Below are 18,058 nucleotides of genomic sequence, written 5' to 3' on the forward strand. Positions count from 1 at the left end.
TCTACACCGCTATCTGTATGAACATGGATATATCTACACAGCCCTCTGGATGAACATGGAAATATCCACACCGCTATCTGTGTAAACATGCATACATCTTCACCGCTATCAGTATAAACATGGAAATATCTACACCGCTATCTCTATGAACATGGAAATATCTACACCGCTATTTGTTTGAAGATGGAAATATATACACCGCTATCTGCATGAAAATGGAAATATCTACACAGCTATCTGCATATAGATGGAAATATCTACACAGCTATCTCTTTACACATGGAAATAACTACACCGCTATGTGTATGAACATGGAAATATCTACACCGCTATCTGTATGAACATGGAAATATCTGCATCGCCATCTGTATGAACATATAATTACCTACACCGCCATCTCTATTAAGATGGAGATATCTACACCACTATCTGAATAAACATGGAAATATCTACACCGCTATCTGTATAAACATGGAAATATCTACACCGCTATCTGTAAAATCATGGAAATATCTACACCGCTACCTGTATAAACATGGAAATATCAGCACCGCTATCTGTATGAACCTGGAAATATCTACACCGCTATCTGTATGAACATGGAAATATCTACACCGCTATCTGTATGAACATGGAAATATCTACAAAGCTATCTGAATGAACATGGAAATATCTACACCGCTATCTGTTTGAACATGTAAATATCTACACCGCTATCTGCATGAAAATGGAAATATCTACAAAGCTATCTGCATATACATGGAAATATTTACACAGCTATCTCTTTACACATGGAAATAACTACACCGCTATATCTATAAACATGGAAATATCTACACCACCATCTCTATGAACATGGAAATATCTGCACCGCCATCTGTTTGAACATATAAATATCTACACCGCCACCTGTATTAAGAAGGAAATATCTAAACCGCTATCTGTATAAACATGGAAATATCAGCACCGCTCTCTGTATGAAAATGGAAATATCTACACCGCTATCTCTATGAACATGGAAATATCTACACTGCTATCTGTATGAACATGCAAATAGCTACACCGTTATGTGTATGAAGATGGAAATAGCTACAGCGCTATCTGTATGAACATGGAGATATCTACACCGCTATCTGTATGAACATGGATATATCTGCACAGCCATCTGGATGAACATGGAGATATCTACACCGCTATCTGTATGAACATGGAAATATCTACACCGCTATCTGTATGAACATGGATATATCTACACAGCCATCTGGATGAACATGGAAATATCTACACCGCTATCTGTGTAAACATGCATACATCTTCACCACTATCTGTATAAACATGGAAATATCTGCACCGCTATCGGTATGAACATGGAAATATCTACACCGCTATCTGTATGAACATTGAAATACCTACACCGCTATCTGTTTGGACATGGAAATATCTACACCGCTATCTGCATGAAAATGGAAATATCTACACTGCTATCTGCATATACACTGAAATATCTACACAGCTATCTCTTTACACATGGAAATAACTACACCACTATCTGTATGAACATGGAAATAACTACACCGCCATCTGTATGAACATGGAAATATCTGCACCGCCATCTGTATGAACATATAAATATCTACACTGCCATCTGTATTAAGATGGAGATATCTACACTGCTATCTGTATAAACATGGAAATATCTACACTGCCATCTGTATGAACATATAAATACACCGCCATCTGTATTAAGAAGGAAATATCTAAACCGCTATCTGTATAAACATGGAAATATCTACACCGCTGCCTGTATAAACATGGAAATATCAGCACCGCTATCTGTATGAACATGGATATATCTACACAGCCCTCTGGATGAACATGGAAATCTCTACACCGCTATCTGTGTAAACATGCATACATCTTCACCGCGATCTGTATAAACATGGAAATACCTACACCGCTATCTCTATGAACATGGAAATATCTACACCGCTATCTGTTTGAAGATGGAAATATATACAAAGCTATCTGCATGAAAATGGAAATATCTACACAGCTATCTGCATATAGATGGAAATATCTACACAGCTATCTCTTTACACACTGAAATATCTAAACAGCTATCTGTATGAACATGGAAATATCAGCACCGCTATCTGTATGAACATGGAAATATCTACACCGCTATCTGTATGAACATGGAAATATCTACACCGCTATCTGTATGAACATGGATATATCTACACAGCCCTCTGGATGAACATGGAAATATCCACACTGCTATCTGTGTAAACATGCATACATCTTCACTGCTATCTGTATAAGCATGGAAATATCTACACCGCTATCTGTATGAACATGGAAATATCTACACCGCTATCTGTTTGAACATGGAAATATATACATCGCTATCTTCATGAAAATGGAAATATCTACACAGCTATCTGCATATAGATGGAAATATCTACACAGCAATCTCTTTACACAAGGAAATAACTACACCGCTATCTGTATGAACATGGACATATCTACACCGCCATCTGCATGAACATGGAAATATCTGCACGGCCATCTGTATGAACATATAAATATCTACACCGCCATCTGTATTAAGATGGAGACGTCTACACCGCTATCTCAATAAACATGGAAATATCTACACCGCCATCTGCATGAAAATGGAAATATCTACAAAGCTATCTGCATATACATGGAAATATCTACACAGCTATCTCTTTACACATGGAAATAACTACACCGCTATATCTATAAACATGGAAATATCTACACCGCCATCTGTATGAACATGGAAAGACCTGCACCGCCATCTGTGTGAACATATAAATATCTACACCGCCATCTGTATTAAGAAGGAAATATCTAAACCGCTATCTGTATAAACATGGAAATATCTACACCGCTGCCTGTATAAACATGGAAATATCAGCACCGCTCTCTGTATGAAAATGGAGATATCTACACCGCTATCTGTATGAACATGGAAATATCTACACTGCTATCAGTATGAACATGGAAATAGGTACACCGTTATCTATATGAACATGGAAATAGCTACACCGCTATCTGTATGAACATGGAAATATTTACACCGCTATATGTATGAACATGGATATATCTACACAGCCATCTGGATGAACATGGAAATAGCTACACCGCTATCTGTATGAACATGGAAATATCTACACAGCCATCTGGATGAACATGGAAATATCTACACCGCTATCTGTGTAAACATGCATACATCTTCACCGCTATCTGTATAAACATGGAAATATCTACACCGCTATCTGTATGAACATGGAAATATCTGCACCGCTATCTGTATGAACATGGAAATATCTACACCACTATCTGTTTCAACATGGAAATATCTACACAGCTATCTCTTTACACATGGAAATAACTTCACCGCTATCTGTATGAACATGGAAATATCTACACCGCCATCTGAATGAACATGGAAATATCTGCACCGCCATCTGTATGAACATAAAGATATCTACACCACCATCTGTATTAAGATGGAGATACCTACATCGCTATCTGCATAAACATGGAAATATCAACACCGCTATCGGTATAAACATTTAAATATCTACACCGCTATCTGTATCAACATGGAAATATCTACACCGCTACCTGTATAAACATGGAAATATCAGCACCGCTATCTGTATGAACATGGATATATCTACACAGCCCTCTGGATGAACATGGAAATCTCTACACCGCTATCTGTGTAAACATGCATACATCTTCACCGCTATCTGTATAAACATGGAAATATCTACACCGCTATCTCTATGAACATGGAAATATCTACACCGCTATCTGTTTGAAGATGGAAATATATACACAGCTATCTGCATGAAAATGGAAATATCTAAACAGCTATCTGCATATAGATGGAAATATCTACAGAGCTATCTCTTTACACATTGAAATATCTACACCGCTATCTGTATGAACATGGAAATATCAGCACCGCTATGTGTATGAACATGGAAATATCTACACCGCTATCTGTATGAACATGGAAATATCTAAACCGCTATCTGTATGAACATGGATATATCTACACAGCCCTCTGGATGAACATGGAAATATCTAAACCACTATCTGTATGAACATGGAAATATCTACACCGCTATCTGTGTAAACATGCATACATCTTCACCGCTATCAGTATAAAGATGGAAATATCTACACCGCTATCTGTATGAACATGGAAATATCTACACCGCTATCTGTATGAACATGGAAATATCTACACGGCTATCTGTTTGAACAAGGAAATATCTACACCGCTATCTGCATGAAAATGGAAATATCTAGAAAGCTATCTGCATATACATGGAAATATCTACACAGCTATCTCTTTACACATGGAAATAACTACACCGCTATATCTATAAGCATGGAAATATCTACACCACCATCTGTATGAACATGGAAATATCTGCACCGCCATCTGTTTGAACATATAAATATCTACACCGACACCTGTATTAAGAAGGAAATATCTAAACCGCTATCTGTATAAACATGGAAATATCAGCACCGCTCTCTGTATGAAAATGGAAATATCTACACCGCTATCTCTATGAACATGGAAATATCTACACTGCTATCTGTATGAACATGGAAATATCTACACCGCTATCTCTTTGAACATGGAAATATCTACACCGCTATCTGCATGAAAATGGAAATATCTACACTGCTATCTGCATATACATGGAAATATCTACACAGCTATCTCTTTACACATGGAAATAACTACACCGCTATCTGTATGAACATGGAAATATCTACACCGCCATCTGTATGAACATGGAAATATCTGCACCGCCATCTGTATGAACATATAAATATCTACACCGACATCTGTATTAAGATGGAGATATCTACACCGCTATCTGAATAAACATGGAAATATCTACACTGCTATCAGTATAAACATGGAAATATCTACACCGCTATCTGCATGAAAATGGAAATATCTACACTGCTATCTGCATATACATGGAAATATCTACACAGCTATCTCTTTACTCATGGAAATAACTACACCGCTATCTGTATGAACATGGAAATATCTACACCGCCATCTGTATGAACATGGAAATATCCGCACCGCCATCTGTATGAACATTTAAATATCTACACCGCCATCTATATTAAGATGGAGATATCTACACCGCTATCAGTATAAACTTGGAAATATCTACACCGCTATCTGTATAAACATGGAAATATCTACACCGCAATCTGTATAAACATGGAAATATCTACACCGCTACCTGTATAGACATGGAAATATCAGCACCGCTATCTGTATGAACATGGAAATAACTACACCGCTATCTCTATGAACATGGAAATATCTACACCGCTATCTGTATGAACATGGAAATATCTACACCGCTATCTGTTTGAAGATGGAAATATCTACACCGCTTTCTGCATGAAAATGGAACTATCTACACTGCTATCTGCATATATATTTAAATATCTACACAGCTATCTCTTTACACATGGAAATAACTACACCGCTATCTTTATGAACATGGAAATATCTACACCGCCATCTGTATGAACATGGAAATATCTGCACCGCCATCTGTATGAACATATAAATATCCACACGGCCATCTGTATTAAGATGGAGATATCTACACTGCTATCTGTATAAACATGGAAATATCTACAGCGCCATCTCTACGAACATATAAATATCTACACCGCCATCTGTATTAAGAAGGAAATATCTAAACCGCTATCTGTACAAACATGGAAATATCTACACAGCTGCCTGCATAAACATGGAAATATCAGCACCGCTATCTGTATGAACATGGAAATATATACACCGCTATCTGTATGAACATGGAAATAGCTACACCGCTATCTGTATGAACATGGAAATAGCTACACCGCTATCTGTATGAACATGGATATATCTACAGAGCCATCTGGATGAACATGGAAATATCTACACAGCTATCTGTATGAACATGGAAATATATACACCGCTATCTGTGTAAACATGCATACATCTTCACCGCTATCTGTATAAACATGGAAATATCTACACCGCTATCTGTATGAACATGGAAATATCTACACCGCTATCTGTATAAACATGGAAATTTCTACACCGCTACCTGTATAAACATGGAAATATCAGCACCGCTATCTGTAGGAACATGGAAATATCATCACCGCTATCTGTACGAACATGGAAATATCTACACCGCTATCTGTATGAACATGGAAATAGCTACACCGCTATCTGTATGAACATGGAAATATCTACACCACTATCTGTATGAACATGGAAATATCTACACCGCTATCTGTATGAACATGGATATATCTACACAGCCATCTGGATGAACATGGAAATATCTACACCGCTATCTGTATCAACATGGAAATAGCTACACCACTATCTGTATGAACATGGAAATATCTACACCGCTATCTGTGTAAACATGCATACATCTTCACCGCTATCTTTATAAACATGGAAATATCTACACCGCTATCTGTATGAACATGGAAATAGCTACACCGCTATCTGTATGAACATGGAAATATCTACAAAGCTATCTGTCTGAACATGGATATATCTGCACAGCCATCTGGATGAACATGGAAATATCTACAGCGCTATCTGTGTAAACATGCATACATCTTCACCGCTATCTGTATAAAAATGGAAATATCTACACCGCTATCTGTATGAACATGGAAATGTGTGCACCGCTATCTGTATGAACATGGAAATATCTACACCGCTATCTGTTTGAACATGGAAATATCTACACCGCTATATGCATGAAAATGGAAATATCTACACTGCTATCTGCATATACATGGAAATATCTACACAGGTATCTCTTTACACATGGAAGCAACTACACCGCTATCTGTATGAACATGGAAATATCTACACCGCCATGTGTGAGAACAAGGAAATATCTGCACCGCCATCTGTATGAACATATAAATATCTACACCACCATCTGTATTAAGATGGAGATATCTACACCGCTATCTGTATAAACATGGAAATATCTACACCGCTATCTGTATAAACATGGAAATATCTACACCGCTATCTGTATAAACATGGAAATATCTACAAGGCTACCTGTATAAACATGGAAATATCAGCACCGCTATCTGTATGAACATGGAAATATCACCCCTCTATCTGTATGAACATGGAAGTATCTACACCGCTATCTGTATGAACATGGAAATATCTACACCGCTATCTGTATGAACACGGAAATATCTACACCGCTATCTGTTTGAACATGGAAATATCTAAACCGCTATCTGCATGAAAATGGAAATATATACACAGCTATCTGCATGTACATGGAAATTTCTACACAGCTATCTCTTTACACATGGAAATAACTACACCGCTATCTGTATGAACATGGAAATATCTTCACCGCCATCTGTATGAACATGGATATATCTACACAGCCATCTGGATGAACATGGAAATATCTGCACCGCAATCTGTATGAACATGGAAATATCTACACCGCTATCTGTATGAACATAGAAATATCTTCACCGCTATCTGTATGAACATGGAAATAGCTACACCGCTATCTGTATGAACATGGAAATGTCCACACCGCTATCTGTATGAACATGGAAATATCTACACCGCCATCTGTATGAACATGGAAATATCTTCACCGCCATCTGTATGAACATGGATATATCTACACAGCCATCTGGATGAACATGGAAATATCTACACCGCTATATGTATGAACATGGAAATAGCTACACTGCTAGCTGTATGAACATGGAAATGTCCACACCGCTATCTGTATGAACATGGAAATATCTACAACGCCATCTGTATGAACATGGAAATACCTTCACCGCTATATGTATGAACATAGAAATAGCTACACCGCTATCTGTATGAACATGGAAATATCTACACCGCTATCTGTATGAACATGGAAATATCTTCACCGCCATCTGTGTGAACATGGATATATCAACACAGCCATCTGGATGAACATGGAAATATCTACACCGCTATCTGTATGAACATGGAAATATCTACACCGCTATCTGTATAAACATGGAAATATCTACAACGCTACCTGTATAAACATGGAAATATCAGCACCGCAATCTGTATGAACATGGAAATATCTACACCACTATCTGTATGAACATGGAAATATCTACACCACCATCTGTATGAACATGGAAATAGCTACAAAGCCATCTGCATGAACATAGAAATATCTACACCGCTATCTGTATGAACATGGAAATATCTACACCGCTATCTGAATGAACATGGAAATATCTACACCGCTATCTGTATGTACATATAAATATCTACACCGCCATCTGTATTAAGATGGAGATATCTACACCGCTATCTGTATAAACATGGAAATATCAGCACCGCTATCTGTATGAACATGGAAATATCTACACAGCCATCTGGATGAATATGGAAATACCTACACCGCTATCTGTATGAACATGGAAATAGCTACACCGCTATCTGTATGAACATGGAAATATCTACACCACTATCTGTATGAACATGGAAATACCTTCACCGCCATCTGTATGAACATGGATATATCTACACAGCCATCTGGATGAACATGGAAATATCTACACCGCTATATGTATGAAGATGGAAATAGCTACACCGCTATCTGTGCGAACATGGAAATAGCTACACCGCTATCTGTATGAACATGGAAATATCTACACCGCTATCTATATGAACATGGAAATATCTTCACCGCCATCTGTACGAACATGGGTATGTCTACACAGCCATCTGGATGAACATGGAAATATCTACACCGCTAACTGTATGAAAATGGAAATATCTACACCGCTATCTGTGTTAACATGCATACATCTTCACCGCTATCTGTATAAACATGGAAATATCTAAACAGCTATCTGTATGAACATGGAAATATCTACACTGCTATCTGTATGAACATGGAAATATCTACACCACTATCTGTTTGAACATGGAAATATCTACACCGCTATCTGTTTCAGCATGGAAATATCTACACCGCTGTCTGAATGAAAATGGAAATATCTACACAGCTATCTGCATATACATGGAAATATCAACAAAGCTATCTCTTTACACATGGAAATAACAACACCGCTATCTCTATAAACATGGAAATATCTACACCGACATCTGTATGAACTTGGAAATATCTGCACCGCCATCTGTATGAACATATAAATATCTGCACCGCCATCTGTATTAAGATGGAGATATCTACACCGCTATCTGTATAAACATGGAAATATCTACACCGCTATCTGTATAAACATGGAAATATCTACACCGCTATCTGTATAAACATGGAAATACCTACACCGCTATCTGTATAAACATGGAAATATCAGCACCGCTATCTGTATGAACATGGAAATATCTACACCGCTATCTGTATGAACATGGAAATATCTACACTGATATCTGTATGAACATGGAATCATCTTCACCGCCATCTGTATGAACATAGATATATCTACACAGCCATCTGGATGAACATGGAAATATCAGCACCGCTGTCTGTATGAACATGGAAATATCTACGCCGCTATCTGCGTAAAATTGCATACATCTTCACCGCTACCTGTATAAACATGGAAGTATCTACACCGCTATCTGTATAAACATGGAAATATCTACACCGCTACCTGTGTAAACATGAAAATATCAGCACCGATATCTGTATGTACATGGAAATATCTACACAGCCATCTGGATGAATATGGAAATATCTACACCGCAATCTGTATGAACAGGGAAATAGCTACACCGCTATCTGTATGAACATGGAAATATCAACACCACTATCTGTATGAACATGGAAATATCTTCACCGCCATCTGTATGAAGATGGATATATCTACACAGCCATCTTGATGAACATGGATATATCTACACCGCTATATGTATGAACATGGAAATAGCTGCACCGCTATCTGTACGAACATGGAAATAGATACACCGCTATCTGTATGAACATGTAAATATCTACACCGCTATCTGTATGAACATGGAAATATCTTCACCACCATCTGTACGAACATGGGTAAGTGTACACAGCCATCTGGATGAACATGTAAATATCTACACCGCTATCTGTATGAAAATGGAAATATCTACACCGCTATCTGTGTAAACATGCATACATCTTCACCGCTATCTGTATAAACATGGAAATATCTACACAGCTATCTGTATGAACATGGAAATATCTACACCGCTATCTGTTTCAGCATGGGAATATCTACACCGCTGTCTGCATGAAAATGGAAATATCTACACAGCTATCTGCATATACATGGAAATATCTACAAAGCTATCTCTTTACACATGGAAATAACTACACCGCTATCTCTATAAACATGGAAATATCTACACCGCCATCTGTATGAACTTGGAAATATCTGCACCGCCATCTGTATGAACATATAAATATCAGCACCGCTATCTGTATGAACATGGAAATATCTACACCGCTATCTGTATGAACATGGAAATATCTACACCGATATCTGTATGAACATGGAAACATCTTCACCGCCATCTGTATGAACATAGATATATCTACACAGCCATCTGGATGAACATGGAAATATCAGCACCGCTGTCTGTATGAACATGGAAATATCTACACCGCTATCTGTATAAACATGGAAATATCAACACCGCTATCTGTATGAACATGGAAAAATCTTCACCGCCATCTGTGAGAACATGGATATATCTACACAGCCATCTGGATGAACATGGAAATATCTACACCGCTATCTGTATGAACATGGAAATATCTAAACCGCTATCTGTGTAAACATGCATACATCTTCACCACTATCTGTATAAACATGGAAATATCTACACTGCTATCTGTATGAACATGGAAATATCTACACCACTATCTGTTTGAACATGGAAATATCTACACCGGTATCAGCATGCAAATGGAAATATCTACAAAGCTATCTGCATATACATGGAAATATCTATACAACTATCTCTTTACACATGGAAATAACTACACCGCTATCTCTATAAACATGGAAATATCTACACCGCCATCTGTATGAACATGGAAATATCTACACCGCCGTCTGTATGAACATATAAATATCTACACCGCCATCTGTATTAAGAAGAAGATATCTACACCGCTATCTGTATAAACATGGAAATATCTACACCGCTATCTGTATATACATGGAAATATCTACACCGCTATCTCTATAAACATGGAAATATCTACACCGCTATCTGTATGAACATAGAAATATCTACACCGCTATCTGTATGAACATGGAAATAGCTACACCGCTATCTGTATGAACATGGAAATGTCCACACCGCTATCTGTATGAACATGGAAATATCTACGCCGCCATCTGTATGAAAAAGGAAATATCTTCACCGCCATCTGTTTGAACATGGAAATATCTACACCGCTATCTGCATGAAAACGGAAATATCTACACAGCGATCTGCATTTACATGGAAATATCTACAAAGCTATCCCGTTACACATGGAAATAACTACAGCGCTATCTCTATAAACATGGAAATAGCTACACCGCTATCTGTATGAACATGGAAATATCTACACCACTATCTGTATGAACATGGAAATATCTACACCGCTATCTGTATGAACATGGAAATAACTTCACCGCCATCTGTATGAACATGGATATATCTACACAGCCATCTGGATGAACATGGAAATATCTACACCGCTATCGGTATAAACATGGAAATATCTACACCGCTATCTGTATAAACATGGAAATATCTACACCGCTACCTGTATAAACAAGGAAATATAAGCACCGCTATCTGTATGAACATGGAAATATCTACACCGCTATCTGTTTGAACATGGAAATATCTACACCGCTATCTGTATGAACATGGAAATAGCTACACCACTATCTGTATGAACATGGAAATATCTACACCGCTATCTGTGTAAACATGCATACATCTTCACCGCTATCTTTATAAACATGGAAATATCTACACCGCTATCTGTATGAACATGGAAATAGCTACACCGCTATCTGTATGAACATGGAAATATCTACAAAGCTATCTGTCTGAACATGGATATATCTGCACAGCCATCTGGATGAACATGGAAATATCTACAGCGCTATCTGTGTAAACATGCATACATCTTCACCGCTATCTGTATAAAAATGGAAATATCTACACCGCTATCTGTATGAACATGGAAATGTGTGCACCGCTATCTGTATGAACATGGAAATATCTACACCGCTATCTGTTTGAACATGGAAATATCTACACCGCTATATGCATGAAAATGGAAATATCTACACTGCTATCTGCATATACATGGAAATATCTACACAGGTATCTCTTTACACATGGAAGCAACTACACCGCTATCTGTATGAACATGGAAATATCTACACCGCCATGTGTGAGAACAAGGAAATATCTGCACCGCCATCTGTATGAACATATAAATATCTACACCACCATCTGTATTAAGATGGAGATATCTACACCGCTATCTGTATAAACATGGAAATATCTACACCGCTATCTGTATAAACATGGAAATATCTACACCGCTATCTGTATAAACATGGAAATATCTACAAGGCTACCTGTATAAACATGGAAATATCAGCACCGCTATCTGTATGAACATGGAAATATCAGCCCCTCTATCTGTATGAACATGGAAGTATCTACACCGCTATCTGTATGAACATGGAAATATCTACACCGCTATCTGTATGAACACGGAAATATCTACACCGCTATCTGTTTGAACATGGAAATATCTACACCGCTATCTGTATGAACACGGAAATATCTACACCGCTATCTGTTTGAACATGGAAATATCTAAACCGCTATCTGCATGAAAATGGAAATATATACACAGCTATCTGCATGTACATGGAAATTTCTACACAGCTATCTCTTTACACATGGAAATAACTACACCGCTATCTGTATGAACATGGAAATATCTTCACCGCCATCTGTATGAACATGGATATATCTACACAGCCATCTGGATGAACATGGAAATATCTGCACCGCAATCTGTATGAACATGGAAATATCTACACCGCTATCTGTATGAACATAGAAATATCTTCACCGCTATCTGTATGAACATGGAAATAGCTACACCGCTATCTGTATGAACATGGAAATGTCCACACCGCTATCTGTATGAACATGGAAATATCTACACCGCCATCTGTATGAACATGGAAATATCTTCACCGCCATCTGTATGAACATGGATATATCTACACAGCCATCTGGATGAACATGGAAATATCTACACCGCTATATGTATGAACATGGAAATAGCTACACTGCTAGCTGTATGAACATGGAAATGTCCACACCGCTATCTGTATGAACATGGAAATATCTACAACGCCATCTGTATGAACATGGAAATACCTTCACCGCTATATGTATGAACATAGAAATAGCTACACCGCTATCTGTATGAACATGGAAATATCTACACCGCTATCTGTATGAACATGGAAATATCTTCACCGCCATCTGTGTGAACATGGATATATCAACACAGCCATCTGGATGAACATGGAAATATCTACACCGCTATCTGTATGAACATGGAAATATCTACACCGCTATCTGTATAAACATGGAAATATCTACAACGCTACCTGTATAAACATGGAAATATCAGCACCGCAATCTGTATGAACATGGAAATATCTACACCACTATCTGTATGAACATGGAAATATCTACACCACCATCTGTATGAACATGGAAATAGCTACAAAGCCATCTGCATGAACATAGAAATATCTACACCGCTATCTGTATGAACATGGAAATATCTACACCGCTATCTGAATGAACATGGAAATATCTACACCGCTATCTGTATGAACATATAAATATCTACACCGCCATCTGTATTAAGATGGAGATATCTACACCGCTATCTGTATAAACATGGAAATATCAGCACCGCTATCTGTATGAACATGGAAATATCTACACAGCCATCTGGATGAATATGGAAATACCTACACCGCTATCTGTATGAACATGGAAATAGCTACACCGCTATCTGTATGAACATGGAAATATCTACACCACTATCTGTATGAACATGGAAATACCTTCACCGCCATCTGTATGAACATGGATATATCTACACAGCCATCTGGATGAACATGGAAATATCTACACCGCTATATGTATGAAGATGGAAATAGCTACACCGCTATCTGTGCGAACATGGAAATAGCTACACCGCTATCTGTATGAACATGGAAATATCTACACCGCTATCTATATGAACATGGAAATATCTTCACCGCCATCTGTACGAACATGGGTATGTCTACACAGCCATCTGGATGAACATGGAAATATCTACACCGCTAACTGTATGAAAATGGAAATATCTACACCGCTATCTGTGTTAACATGCATACATCTTCACCGCTATCTGTATAAACATGGAAATATCTAAACAGCTATCTGTATGAACATGGAAATATCTACACTGCTATCTGTATGAACATGGAAATATCTACACCACTATCTGTTTGAACATGGAAATATCTACACCGCTATCTGTTTCAGCATGGAAATATCTACACCGCTGTCTGCATGAAAATGGAAATATCTACACAGCTATCTGCATATACATGGAAATATCAACAAAGCTATCTCTTTACACATGGAAATAACAACACCGCTATCTCTATAAACATGGAAATATCTACACCGACATCTGTATGAACTTGGAAATATCTGCACCGCCATCTGTATGAACATATAAATATCTGCACCGCCATCTGTATTAAGATGGAGATATCTACACCGCTATCTGTATAAACATGGAAATATCTACACCGCTATCTGTATAAACATGGAAATATCTACACCGCTATCTGTATAAACATGGAAATACCTACACCGCTATCTGTATAAACATGGAAATATCAGCACCGCTATCTGTATGAACATGGAAATATCTACACCGCTATCTGTATGAACATGGAAATATCTACACTGATATCTGTATGAACATGGAATCATCTTCACCGCCATCTGTATGAACATAGATATATCTACACAGCCATCTGGATGAACATGGAAATATCAGCACCGCTGTCTGTATGAACATGGAAATATCTACACCGCTATCTGCGTAAAATTGCATACATCTTCACCGCTACCTGTATAAACATGGAAGTATCTACACCGCTACCTGTATAAACATGGAAGTATCTACACCGCTATCTGAATGAACATGGAAATATCTACACCGCTATCTGTTTCAGCATGGGAATATCTACACCGCTGTCTGCATGAAAATGGAAATATCTACACAGCTATCTGCATATACATGGAAATATCTACAAAGCTATCTCTTTACACATGGAAATAACTACACCGCTATCTCTATAAACATGGAAATATCTACACCGCCATCTGTATGAACTTGGAAATATCTGCACCGCCATCTGTATGAACATATAAATATCAGCACCGCTATCTGTATGAACATGGAAATATCTACACCGCTATCTGTATGAACATGGAAATATCTACACCGATATCTGTATGAACATGGAAACATCTTCACCGCCATCTGTATGAACATAGATATATCTACACAGCCATCTGGATGAACATGGAAATATCAGCACCGCTGTCTGTATGAACATGGAAATATCTACACCGCTATCTGTATAAACATGGAAATATCAACACCGCTATCTGTATGAACATGGAAAAATCTTCACCGCCATCTGTGAGAACATGGATATATCTACACAGCCATCTGGATGAACATGGAAATATCTACACCGCTATCTGTATGAACATGGAAATATCTAAACCGCTATCTGTGTAAACATGCATACATCTTCACCACTATCTGTATAAACATGGAAATATCTACACTGCTATCTGTATGAACATGGAAATATCTACACCACTATCTGTTTGAACATGGAAATATCTACACCGGTATCAGCATGCAAATGGAAATATCTACAAAGCTATCTGCATATACATGGAAATATCTATACAACTATCTCTTTACACATGGAAATAACTACACCGCTATCTCTATAAACATGGAAATATCTACACCGCCATCTGTATGAACATGGAAATATCTACACCGCCGTCTGTATGAACATATAAATATCTACACCGCCATCTGTATTAAGAAGAAGATATCTACACCGCTATCTGTATAAACATGGAAATATCTACACCGCTATCTGTATATACATGGAAATATCTACACCGCTATCTCTATAAACATGGAAATATCTACACCGCTATCTGTATGAACATAGAAATATCTACACCGCTATCTGTATGAACATGGAAATAGCTACACCGCTATCTGTATGAACATGGAAATGTCCACACCGCTATCTGTATGAACATGGAAATATCTACGCCGCCATCTGTATGAAAAAGGAAATATCTTCACCGCCATCTGTTTGAACATGGAAATATCTACACCGCTATCTGCATGAAAACGGAAATATCTACACAGCGATCTGCATTTACATGGAAATATCTACAAAGCTATCCCGTTACACATGGAAATAACTACAGCGCTATCTCTATAAACATGGAAATAGCTACACCGCTATCTGTATGAACATGGAAATATCTACACCACTATCTGTATGAACATGGAAATACCTACACCGCTATCTGTATGAACATGGAAATAACTTCACCGCCATCTGTATGAACATGGATATATCTACACAGCCATCTGGATGAACATGGAAATATCTACACCGCTATCGGTATAAACATGGAAATATCTACACCGCTATCTGTATAAACATTGAAATATCTACACCGCTACCTGTATAAACAAGGAAATATAAGCACCGCTATCTGTATGAACATGGAAATATCTACACCGCTATCTGTTTGAACATGGAAATATCTACACCGCTATCTGTATGAACATGGAAATATCTTCACCGCCATCTGTATGAACATGGATATATCTACACAGCCATATGGATGAACATGGAAATATCTACACCGCTATATGCATGAACATGGAAATAGCTACACCGCTATCTGTATGAACATGGAAGTAGCCACACCGCCATCTGTATGAACATGGAAATATCTGCACCGCCATCTGTATGAACATATACATATCTACACCGCCATCTGTATTAAGATGGAGATATCTACACCGCTATCTGTATAAACCTGGAAATATATACACCGCTATCTGTATAAACATGGAAATATCTACACCGCTACCTGTATAAACATGGAAATATCAGCACCGCTATCTGTATGAACATGGAAATATCTACACTGCTATCTGTATGAACATGGAAATATCTACACCGCTATCTGTATGAACATGGATATATCTACACAGCCCTCTGGATGAACATGGAAATATCCACACCGCTATCTGTGTAAACATGCATACATCTTCACCGCTATCTGTATAAACATGGAAATATCTACACCGCTATCTCTATGAACATGGAAATATCTACACCGCTATCTGTTTGAACATGGAAATATTTAAACCGCTATCTGCATGAAAATGGAAATATCTACACAGCTATCTGCATATACATGGAAATATCTACACAGCTATCTCTTTACACATGGAAATAACTACACCGCTATCTCTATGAACATGGAAATATCTACACCGCCATCTGTATGTCCATGGAAATATCTGCACCGCCATCTGTATGAACATATAAATATCTACACCGCCATCTCTATTAAGATGGAGATACCTACACCGCTATCTGTATAAACATGGAAATATCTACACCGCTGTCTGTATAAACATGGAAATATCTACACCGCTATCTGTATAAACATGGAAATATCAGCACCGCTATCTGTATGAACATGGAAATATCATCCCCTCTATCT

This window comes from Gorilla gorilla, chromosome 2 (assembly GCF_029281585.2).
Source record: "Gorilla gorilla gorilla isolate KB3781 chromosome 2, NHGRI_mGorGor1-v2.1_pri, whole genome shotgun sequence".
Taxonomy (NCBI): Eukaryota; Metazoa; Chordata; class Mammalia; order Primates; family Hominidae; genus Gorilla; species Gorilla gorilla.